We start from the raw sequence: 12766 nt of genomic DNA, 5'->3' as shown, positions 1-12766 counted from the left end.
CCATCAATGTAATGTCAATTATGTATATTATTACTTGCATGGTGCACTCCACCAATGAGATATGTATCTATAAATATGTATCTCATTGGTGGAATGCACCATGGACATAATAATATACAGGGCCTTCAGGAAGTATTCATACCCCTTGACTTATTCAGCCTGAATTAAAAATGAATCAAATAGGTTTGTTTCTCACCCATCTACACACAATACCCCATAATGACAAACTAAAAACATGTTTTTAGAAATGTTTGCAAATGTATTGAAAATGAAATAATTTACGTAAGTATTCACTTCCCTGAGTCAATACTTTGTAGAAGCATCTTTGGCAGCGATTACAGCGGTGAGTCTTTCTGGGTGTCTCTAAGAGCTTTCCACACCTGGATTGTGCAACATTTGCCCATTATTCTTTTCAAAATTATTCAAGCTCTGTCAAATGGGTTGTTGATCATTGCTAGACAATCATTTTAAGGTCTTACCATAGATTTTCAAGTAGATTTATGTCAAAACTGTAACTTGCCCAATCAGTAACATTCACTGTCTTCTTAGTAAGCAACTCCAGTGTATATTTGGCTTTGTGTTTTAGGTTATTGTCCTGCTGAAAGGTGAATTAATCTCCCAGTGTCTGGTGGAAAGCAGACTGAACCAGGTTTTCCTCCAGAATTTTTCCTCTGCATAGTTCCATTCCATTTATTTATTTTTATCCTGAAAAACTCCCCCATCCTTAACAATAACAAGGATACCCGTAACATGATGCAGCCATCACTATGCTTGAAAGTATGGAGAGTGGTACTCGGTAATGTGTTGTATTGGATTTGCCTGAACGTAACACTTTGTATTCAGAACAGTCAGTCAATTAGGTTAGTATTGTGGAGTAACTACAATGTTGTTGATCCATTCTCATAGTGAATAGCCTCATAGTGAAATCCCTGAGAGGTTTCCTTCCTCTCCGGCAACTGAGTTAGGAAGGACCACCTGTATCTTTGAAATGACTGGGTGTATCGATACACCATCCAAAGTGTAATTAATAACTTCACCATGCTCAAAGGGATATTCAATGACTGTTTTATGATGTTTACTGATCTACCAATAGGTGCCCTTCTTTGCAAGGCAGTGGTAAATCTCCCTGGTCTTTGTGGTTGAATCTGTGTTTGAAATTCAATGCTCGACTGATGGATCTTACAGATAATTGTGTGAGGGCTACAGAGATGAGGGAGTCATTCAAAAATTATGTTAAACACTATTATTGCACACAGAGTAAGTCTATGCAATTTATGTGACTTGTTATGCACATTTCCACTACTTCTTGCCATACAAAGGGTTGAATACTTGACTCAAGACATTTCAGCTTTCATTTTTTATTAATTTTAAACATTTTAAAAACAGAATTCCACTTTGACATTATGGGGTATTTTTTGTGTGTAGACCAGTGACCAAAAAAACTCTAAATTTAACTGATTTTAAATTCAGGCTGCAACACAACAAAATGTGGAAAAAAATTCAAGGGGTGTATGCACATAAAGTGTAAAAATAAAAATAAAATAAATGTTCTGTTGCAAAATTTCATTTTAATGGCTGTAATTTTTACATCACATTTTATTTTATACTTACATTGCAGTCTTTCAAAATGCACATACATTCAAACAGATGTATATTACACAAATATTCTCTAAAACAAAGGACAAAAAATTCAATCCTAAATAAGTTAAATTAAAGCCTAGAGCCTAAATTAAAGCCTAAATAAGGCTCATCAAATGATGTGCATTTAAAGGCCTTTTTTAAAAGGCTGTTGATGGCTATCTAGTTAACGTTAGCTAGCTATTTTTTTTATGAGGGAGGACGAGGTGGACATTTTCACCAATTGAAAGCTAGTTATGCTATGCACACAACAATAAATGGAAGAATCTTTAATAATCACTTAAATGTTAGTCTGTTTTCCCGCAAATAGCTTCTTTAGCAATTTTAGTTATGTTTATAGCTAGCTAGTAGTTGACTTCCTGAATGACAATCCATATTCGATTATTTCGGTGTGCCGCATTCAAAACAATTGGGAACCCCGAAATTTCCGACTTCATGCCGCGTTAACCTAATAGTCGAAAAATCCTCCCCCAATTTGCTAAGAAAATCACTTTGTATCGACGTGCCATGAAAAAGAGACCGAGGCAAAGTTGGTTTTATATTCACACATTCAGACATTCAACAGACACTCAACAAACATTCATCAGACATTCAACAGAAATTTGCCAAAATCCATTTAAAAATCAATAACTAATTCACTGTTTGTCACAGAATCATCAAGCTAGGTATGATTTATTCCATAAATGTCTGGCATACCTTTAGAACCTTTGTTTTGAGGAAAAATTCCAGTTTTGAATTGATATAAATACATAACATCTATGAAATGCCATTTAAAGCTACAGTTGAAGTCAGAAGTTTACATACACTTTGGTTGGAGTCATAATTTTTTTTTTTAACCACTCCACAAATTTCTTGTCAACAAACTATAGTTTTGGCAAGTCGGTTAGGTAATCTACTTTGTGCATGACTGTCACGTTCTGACCTTAGTTCCTTTGTTTTTGCCTTAGTATGGTCAGGGCGTGAGTTGGGGTGGGCAGTCTGTTTGTTTTTCTATGTTGGTTTGAGTTTGGCCTAGTATGGTTCTCAATCAGAGGCAGCTGTCAATTGTTGTCCCTGATTGAGAATCATACTTAGGTTTTGGTTTGTGGGTGTTTGTTTCTGTGTGAGTGTTTGGGCCACACGGTACTGTTTCGGTTTTGTAAATTCACATTGTTGTTTATTGTTTAGTGTTCTAAGTTTTAATTAAATATCATCATGAACACTTACCATGCTGCGCTTTGGTCCTCCTATCTTTCTCCCGACGAAGATCGTTACAATGACACAAGTAATTTTTCCAACAGTTGTTTACAGACAGATTATTTCACTGTATCACAATTAAAGTGGGTCAGAAGTTTACGTACACTAAGTTCACTGTGCCTTAAAACAGCTTGGAAAATTCCAGAAAATGATGTCATGGCTTTAGAAGCTTCTGAAACACTAATTGACATCATTTGAGTCAATTGGAGATGTACCTGTGGATGTATTTCAAGGCCTACTTTCAAACTCACTGCCTCTTTGCTTGACATCATGGGAAAATCAAAAGAAATCAGCCAAGACCTCAGAAAAAAAATTGTAGACCTCCACAAGTCTCCTTCATCCTTGGGAGCAATTTCCAAACGCCTGAAGGAACCACGTTCATCTGTACAAACAATAGTATGCAAGTATAAACACCATGGGACCACGCAGCCGTCATACTGCTCAGGAAGGAGACGCGTTCTGTCTCCTAGAGATGAACGTACTTTGGTGCGAAAAGTGCAAATCAATCCCAGAACAACAGCAACGGACCTTGTGAAGATGCTGGAAGAAACAGGTAAAAAAGTATCTATAGCCACAGTAAAACAAGTCCTATATCGACATACCCTGAAAGGGCACTCAGCAAGGAAGAAGCAACTGCTCCAAAACCGCCATAAAAAAAGCCAGACTACGGTTTGCAACTGCACATGGGGACAAAGATCATACTTTTTGGAGAAATGTCCTCTGGTCTGATGAAACAAAAAAATAACTGTTTGGCCATAATGACCATCGTTATGTTTGGAGGAAAAAGGGAGGCTTGCAAGCCGAAAAACACCATCCCAATTGTGAAGCACGGGGGTGGCAGCCTCTTGTTCTGGGGGTGCTTTGCTGCAGGTGCACTTCACAAAATAGATGGCATCATGAGGCAGGAAAATTATGTGGATATATTGAAGCAACATCTTAAGACATCAGTTAGGAAGTTAAAGCTTGGTTGCAAATGGGTCTTTCAAATGGACAATGACCCCAAGCATACTTCCAAAGTTGTGGCAAAATGGCTTCAGGACAACAAAGTCAATGTATTGGAGTGGCCATTACAAAGCCCTGACCTCAATCCTATAGAAAATGTGTGGTCAGAACTGAAAAAGCATGTGCGAGCAAGGAGGCCTACAAACCTGACTCAGTTACATCAGCTCTGTCAGGAGGAATGTGGACCAAAATTCACCCAACTTATTGTGGGAAGCTTGTGGAAGGCTACCCAAAATGTTTGACCCAAGGTAAACAATTTAAAGGCAATGCTACCAAATACTAATTGAATGTATGTAAACTTCTGACCCACTGGGAATGTGATGAAAGAATGATATGTTTGATATGTTACAAATTCCAATTTGTTGTGGCTAACGTTAGCTAGGTGGCGAAAAAAAATGATTTTTGTTCAATTGCTAAATTGACTTTAAATGACATGCATTTCACTGTAGAGCCTCTAGCCCTGCTCACAAAACCTTATCCAACCTTTCAGTTCCACCACCCACACATGCGATGACATCACCTGGTTTCAATGATGTTTCTAGAGACAATATCTCTCTCATCATCACTCATACCTAGGTTTACCTCCACTGTATTCACATCCTACCATACCATTGTCTGTACATTATACCTTGAAGCTATTTTATCACCCCCAGAAACCTCCTTTTACTCTCTGTTCCAGACGTTCTAGATGACCAATTCTCATAGCTTTTAGCCGTACCCTTATCCTACTCCTCCTCCGGTGATGTAGAGGTGAATCGAGGCCCTGCACTGCCTAGCTCCACTCCTATTCCCCAGGCGCTCTCTTTTGATGAGTTCTGTAACCGTAATAGCATTGTTTTCATGCATGTTAACATTAGAAGCCTCCTCCCTAAGTTTGTTTTATTCACTGCTTTAGCACACTCTGCCAACCCGGATGTTCTAGCCGTGTCTGAATCCTGGCTTAGAAAAAACACCAAAAATTCTGACATTTTCATCCCTACTTTTTCTGACAAGATAGAACGGCCAAAGGGGGCGGTGTTGCAATCTACTGCAAAGATAGCCTGCAGAGTTCTGTCCTACTATCCAGGTCTGTACCCAAACAATTTGAACTTCTACTTTTAAAAATACACCTCTCTAAAAACAAGTCTCTCACCGTTGCCGCCTCCTATAGATCACCCTCTACCCCCAGCTGTGCTCTGGACACCATATGTGAACTGATTGCCCCCCATCTATCTTCAGCGCTCGTGCTGCTAGGCAACCTAAACTGGAACATGCTTAACACCCCAGCCATCCTACAATCTAAGCTTGATGCCCTCAATCTCACACAAATTATCAATGAACCTACCAGGTACCACCCCAAAGCCGTAAACACGGGCACCCTCATAGATATCATCCTAACCAACTTTCCCTCTAAATACACCTCTGCTGTTTTCAACCAAGATCTCAGCGATCACTGCCTCATTGCCTGCATCCGTAATGGGTAAGCGGTCAAACAACCTCCACTCATCCCTGTCAAATGCTCCCTGAAACACTTCAGCAAGCAGGCCTTTCTAATCGACCTGGCCGGGGTATCCTGGAAGGATATTGATCTCATTCCGTCAGTAGAGGATGCCTGGTTATTTTTTTTAAATGTCTTCCTCACCATCTTAAATAAGCATGCCCCCTTCAAGAAATTTAGAACCAGGAACAGATATAGCCCTTGGTTCTCTCCAGACCTGACTGCCCTTAACCAACACAAAAACATCCTATAGCGTTCTGCATTAGCATTGAACAGCCCCCGTGATATGCAACTTTTCAGGGAAGCTAGAAACCAATTTACACAGGCAGGTAGAAAAGCCAAGGCTAGCTTTTTCAACACAAACTCAAAAAAGTTATGGGACACTGTAAAGTCCATGGAGAATAAGAACACCTACTCCCAGCGGCCCACTGCACTGAAGATAGGAAACACTGTCACCACCGATAAATCCACTATAATTGAGAATTTCAATAAGCATTTTTCTACAGCTGGCCATGCTTTCCACCTGACTACCCCTACCCCGGTCAACAGCACTGCACCCCCCACAGCAACTCACCCAAGCCTTCCCCATTTCTCCTTCTCCCAAATCCAGTCAGCTGATGTTCTGAAAGAGCTGCAAAATCTGGACCCCTACAAATCAGCCGGGCTAGACAATCTGGACCATTTCTTTCTAAAATGATCTGCCGAAATTGTTGCCACCCCCATTACTAGCCTGTTCAACCTCTCTTTCGTGTCGTCTGAGATTCCCAAAGATTGGAAAGCAGCTGCGGTCATCCCCCTCTTCAAAGGGAGGGACACTCTTGACCCAAACTGCTACAGACCTATGTCTATTCTACCCTGCCTTTCTAAGGTCTTCGAAAGCCAAGACAACAAACAGATTACCAACCATTTCGAATCCCACCATACCTTCTCTGCTATGCAATCTGGTTTCAGAGCTGGTCATGGGTGCACCTCAGCCACGGTCAAGGTCCTAAACGATATCTTAACCGCCATCGATAAGAAACAATACTGTGCAGCCGTATTCATTGACCTGGCCAAGTCTTTCGACTCTGTCAATCACCACATCCTCATCGGCAGACTTGGTTTCTCAAATGATTGCCTCGTCTGGTTCACCAACTACTTCTCTGATAGAGTTCAGTGTGTCAAATCGGAGGGTCTGTTGTCCAGGCCTCTGGCAGTCTCTATGGGGGTGCCACAGGGTTCAATTATTGGACCGACTCTCTTCTCTGTATACATCAATGATGTCGCTCTTGCTGCTCTGATCCACCTCTACGCAGACGACACCATTCTGTATACTTCTGGCCCTTCTTTGGACACTGTGTTAACAGCCCTCCAGGCGAGCTTCAACGCCATACAACTCTCCTTCCGTGGCCTCCAATTGCTCTTGAATACAAGTAAAACTAAATGCATGCTCTTCAACCGATCGCTGCCTGCACCTGCCCGCCTGTCCAACATCACTACTCTGGACGGCTTGGACTTAGAATACGTGGACAACTACAAATACCTAGGTGTCTGGTTAGACTGTAAACTCTCTTTCCAGACCCACATCAAACATCTCCAATCCAAAGTTAAATCTAGAATTGGCTTCCTATTACGCAACAAAGCATCCTTCACTCATGCTGCCAAACATACCCTTGTAAAACTGACCATCCTACCAATCCTTGACTTCAGCGATGTCATTTAAAAAATAGCCTCCAATACCCTACTCAATAAATTGGATGCAGTCTATCACAGTGCCATCTGTTTTGTCACCAAAGCCCCATATTCTACCCACCACTGGCTGGCCCTCGCTTCATTCTCGTCACCAAACCCATTGGCTCCAGGTCATCTACAAGACCCTGCTAGGTAAAGTCCCCCCTTATCTCAGCTCGCTGGTCAACATAGCAGCACCCACCTGTAGCACGCGCTCCACCAGGTATATCTCTGGTCACCCACAAGACCAATTCTTCCTTAGGTCCTTCCAGTTCTCTGCTGCCAATGACTGGAACGAACTACAAAAATCTCTGAAACTGGAAACACTTATCTCCCTCACTAGCTTTAAGCACCAGCTGTCAGAGAAGCTCACAGATTACTGCACCTGTACATAGTCCATCTATAATTTAGCCCAAACAACTACCCCTTTCCCTACTGTATTTATTTTGCTCCCCATTATTTCTCTCTCTACTTTGCACATTCGTCCACTGCAAATCAACCATTCCAGTGTTTTACTTGCTATATTGTATTTACTTCACCACCATGGCCTTTTTTTGCCTTTACCTCCCTTATCTCACCTCACTTGCTCATGTAACAGTATAACTTTAGACCGTCCCCTCTCCAATACCCGGGCGCGAACCAGGGACCCTCTCATAGTAGAATAAAGAATAGAGTAAAATAGAGTAAGAATAGAATAGAATAAAATAGAGTAATGATAATAGAGCATTAGAGCAATAACTAGGGTTGCAAAGGGCTGGAACTTTTCCGGAAATGTTCCATGGGAAGCTAAGCCCGGGAAATGTGGGAATTTTGCTTAAATTCATCAAAAAAGTTATAAGCTAACAGTGAACCTGTCATGTTTGTAAAACAAAGGAGACCAAGGTGCAGAGTGGTATGCATACATTCTTCTTTATTATTATGAATACACATTGAACAAACTAACAAACTAACAAAACGAACCGTGAAGCTATATGAATAGTGCAGACAGGCAACTAAACATAGAATAAGATCCCACAAACACCAAAGAGAAATGGCTACCTAAATATGATCCCCAATCAGAGACAACGATAAACAGCTGCCTCTGATTGGGAACCATATCAGGCCACCATAAACATACAAATCACCTAGACAATACAAAACCCCTAGACAATACAAAAACTAGCGTACCCACCCTAGTCACACCCTGACCTAACCAAAAAGTAAAGAAAACAGAGATATCTCAGGCCAGAGCGTGACAGTATCCCCCCCAAAGGTGCGGACTCCCGGCCGCAAACCTGAACCTATAGGGGAGGGTCTTGGTGGGCATCTACCCTCAGTGGCGGCTCTGGTTCTGGACGCCGCCCCTGCCCCTCTTTACGCTGATCCCTCCGCCTTTGTAGAACCGGACCATGGATCATCGCCGGAGGCTCTGGACTACGGATCATCGCTGCATCGCCGGAGGCCTCGGACTGGGAACCGTCTCCGTAGACCCCGGACTGCGGACCGTCGCCGTAGACCCCGGACTGTGGACCGTCGCCGGAGGCCCCGGACTGCGGACCGTCGCCGGGAGCTCCGGAATGGGGACCGTCGCCGGGAGTTCCGGACTGGGGACCGTCGCCGGGAGTTCCGGACTGGGGACCGTCGCCAGAAGCTCCGGACTATGGAGGCGCACTGGAGACTTGATGCGTGGTGCCAGTACTGGTGGTACCGGGCTGAAGACACGCATCTCAGGGCGAGTGCGGGGAGGAGGCACAGGACTTACTGGACTCTGGAAGCGCACTAGAGGCCTGGTGCGTGGGACCGGTACAGGTGGCACCGGGCTGGTGACACGCACCTCAGGGCGAGTACGGGAAGCAGGCACAGGACGTACTGGACTGTGGAGGCGCACTGGAGATCTGGAGCGTAGAGCTGGCACAATGCGTCCTGGCTGGATGCTCACTTGAGCCGACAAGTGCGGGGCGCTAGCACAGGATGCACTGGGCTGTGCAGACGCACCGGAGACACAGTACGCAGAGCCGGCGCAGGATATCCTGGTCTAATGAGGTGTACTGGAGACCAGGAGCGCTGAGCCGGCACCATCCGTCCTGGCTGGATGCCCATTCTAGCCCGGCAAATGCGAGGAGTTGGAATAGAGCGCACCGGGCTATGAATGCGAACTGGAGACACCGTGTGCATCACTGCATAACACGGTGTCTGACCAGTCACATGCTCCCCGCGGTAAGCATGAAGAGTTGGCTCAGGTCTCCAACCTGACTCAGCCAATCTCCACATGTGCCCCCCCCAAAAAATGTTTTATTCGGGCTGCCTCTCGTGCTTCCGTGCTAACCGTGTCCCCTCATATCAGCGCAGGAGGAACGGCGACATCTCCCCCTGCTTCCATGGCAGGCGATCCTTTCCTGCCAATATTTCCTGTCCTCTTTCTCGTATTCCTTCCCTGCTGCTCTATTGGCCATGGCATTAAACTTGAAATAAAAGAAAGGCAGGACAGTTTGGGTTAGGGTTGAGCAAAATACAACAGAGGGGAAATTAGCAATACATTTATCTTAAAATGTGGTTCTTACCTTAGGTCTGGTATCCACCATACATGAAGGTGCTTTTGGGATTAGCCCAGCTGATTGCCTGTAGCATCGCCTCATCTTCTACACATCAAACAGTTAACCCAGACAGGGGCTGGCTACAACGGCAAATGGCAGCCTGGTATGTGAGAGGAAAACCAGAACAGCGTCACCATGAAGTGCATTTGGAATGCCTTTGTAATCATTAACATATACTGTAAGTATAGCATGAGCAGAGATGAGTCGCTGACCCTTGCATGAAATAAAGGAGAGTCTGAACTTACATTTCTTCGCTTGTGGAAGTAGGAGAGAGTAGGAATGCACCCTCTGCTCCTGAATTTGGCACTCCCCAAGACTGTGCCCTTGCTTGCAGTTTTAGGAATGCCCAGTTCTGAGTGATATGTGCTGCAAAGCTAAGCAATCCATCAGAGGGAACAAAACATTTATGACTATAACAATAGCCATGAAAACATGTGCATAGAATTTAATTGAGAATTGGTCAATTTACCTCATAGTTCTTGTTGAATTCTGTCATTTCCCAAAACTCGTTGGGCAATCCCATTCTTTTGAAATTCATGGCTGAGTCAAAGCCCCAACCATGTCTTCTCTCATCTTCGTCTTGTTTTGGGTTGTAAAGAAAAAAATACAAATCATCCACTTGCCTTATAAAAAGCCCAATGTTATTGTAGGTAAGAATTTGATGAATATTCACAATGATCACAATCTTGTTTTCTCCAAAGTGTAATGTTAAAGGAGAGTTGATCTGGAACTGTAAGTACCTGGTTGGGAGAGTTTGAGCAGGGACTGATACACATTCTGGCAGTCCCCCCACTGGGAATGACAAAGTGAGCCACATGGAAATTCTTGCAGGAAATGTGAAGCGGGCATCCTGTGGCTGTAAGAGGGAGTTTCTCTACTGTAGCTATGAGATGGTGTAAAACCTGGTTATGAGTGAAACAAAAACTATTAATCTTGAGTCCTGGCTTTTAAGTCTCTTACCCCTACCACTTCAAAGTTGGCAGAAACCTGGATAAGCGTAGGCGTAATCAGTGTGGCACCACTCCTCCTACCAAGGGGCATGGTTGCTTACACACCAACTAAGCGTACATCTATCCAGTGCCTTCATAGCTGTGAACATCAAAGGGGTACATGGTTTTAGAAAGGGCCAGGGGTGTTTTCATAGCACATACATTGGTTCTCACCCCTTGCCATGATATCTGAACAAATGTCATACCCATGTTTCCTTGCGAGTGTTACAGGATGTCTCCACAAAGATGAGATGGGTTCCTGTGAGATAGAGAGTGCCAGTGGCTGGCTTCTTTGCAGTGTATCACTCTAACAATTTCACTTCTTCCACCTGTCATTTCAAATAAAAATATATATATATTAGGCCAGATTGAGGTTCACAGTCAGTTCTCTGAAAAACAAATATCAGCAGGTGAATGAATGGCTGAGAAATATTTCCAAGTACAGGAAATCCTGGAGACCTAGAGGTTCCAACACAGGGATCACAGACAGAACAATGAGCCAGATATTTCCCCAGATGCATAAGTGTGAAGCATCCATGTTTCCACTCACTACTACCAAATATGGTAATGAGGAAGCCCAGTGGCCAGCAGTGGTAGAAGATGATTACTGGCTGACATTATGCAAATGTTCTCATCAATAAAACATTTGATCTCAAAACTGTACTTTTCTGTTCCCAAAACTGGAATCTGTTACAAACAGAGTGGACTAAGTTTGGTAGATGTTACCCTTTGCCAAAGCAATAAAATGTAGTCAGTCCTTCATTGTAAATCAGAATTTGTTCTTCACACACACACGCCGCACACACACACACACACACACACACACACACACACACACACACACATTACATTTCTCTGAAGTGAGATACATTTTGCTCTGAAGTGAGCATGTGTAATAGAGTAGCTGTTCCCTAATGGAATATGCAAATTCATGCTAGAACACTCCAAGGGATCTCGCTAGCTCGTGCTTGGCTCTGCCCCCGGTCCTTGCTGGTTCTTCCCACTAGGACTAATTTGTTCTCATTGGACTCGACAGGTCGTTGTCTACCTTGGGTTAGTTATACATTATTTGCAGGGATGTCATTTAGTTAACTAGCTTGTAGTGACTGTGTTAGTCTCATGAAACCCAGAGCCATGTATTTCTAATACATTTCTCTGATGACACAGCTAGCAAGCTACTAATTTAAACCAATGCCCAAACGGCTATAACATACTTAATAGTTAGCTAAATCAAAGAACGAGTAGACGACTCAGTTAATGCTCCCCTAGGAAATTGAACAAGTTATACTGGCTAGTGAAGTTAATGTTCGCGTAGTTGCAAGCTAGTGGTCACTTACCTTTGGCGTTAAAATGTGCTCCATTGTCCTATGCCGAGAAATGGATGCTGGTCTAAACCAGATACATTTTTTCACAGCTAGTTTTTTCTTATAGTCTTTTGCCATTTCCCGAGGAAACGATTTTGCACGTTAAGCAATTTTGTGTCCCCGCCGAGCAAAAAACGGTGGATGCGTTCCAGGTCGCCTTATTTGTGGGGAACTGTAGACGATGAATTAAGGCTGCGTTTACACAGGCAGCCAATTCCGATATTTTTCCACTAATTGGTCTTTTGCCCAATCACATCAGCCCTGATCTGATTGATCAAAAGACAAATTAGTGGAATAAGATCAGAATTGTCCTGCCTGTGTAAACGCAGCCAAAATTCGTAAAATTTGACAAGGTTGCCGCTTTCAAATCCATGCAGCCATGCTGCCAGCTATATTTTGCTGCGGTAGGAAAATGTATACAGGAAAATATACCCCTATCACGCACACCGGCATTATTTGGTGTGCCTTTAAACAGCATGTCTGGACATTGCATGCACTTGCTGAGACTGCTTATTGGCTTGTTCAAACACCCATAACACTTTATTATGTTTTGTGTCTGTTTGCTCTAATTTTAGCAAGGGTAAAATACCAACATTGTGCTGATATGAGATATTATTGTACGGGTATTAGTAATTTCAATTATATGAAATACAACACTTGATTAAACCATAAGAACACACAAAGAACATATCCTAAAGCTTTCATTAACAATGTTGACAAAAGGTTATTAATGCATTCATGGAATATCACTTACTGTATTAGAACGTCAAGATGGAT

The 12766-nt window shown here is 43.0% G+C and overlaps 1 long non-coding RNA gene across 1 annotated transcript; it reads right to left on the bottom strand.

Moving 5' to 3' along the window:
- Positions 1-9133: 9133 nt before the first annotated feature.
- LOC110537297 lies at positions 9134-12121 on the bottom strand. The gene is made up of 7 exons (XR_005034932.1): positions 11963-12121; positions 10832-10954; positions 10377-10538; positions 10106-10215; positions 9882-10010; positions 9604-9736; positions 9134-9504 (listed from the first exon to the last, which is right to left on the bottom strand). It is a non-coding gene; the product is annotated as an uncharacterized LOC110537297 (long non-coding RNA).
- Positions 12122-12766: the final 645 nt, after the last annotated feature.

Source organism: Oncorhynchus mykiss, chromosome 12, assembly GCF_013265735.2.
Source record: "Oncorhynchus mykiss isolate Arlee chromosome 12, USDA_OmykA_1.1, whole genome shotgun sequence".
NCBI lineage: Eukaryota > Metazoa > Chordata > Actinopteri > Salmoniformes > Salmonidae > Oncorhynchus > Oncorhynchus mykiss.
This window is presented reverse-complemented; position numbering and strand designations above follow the sequence as displayed.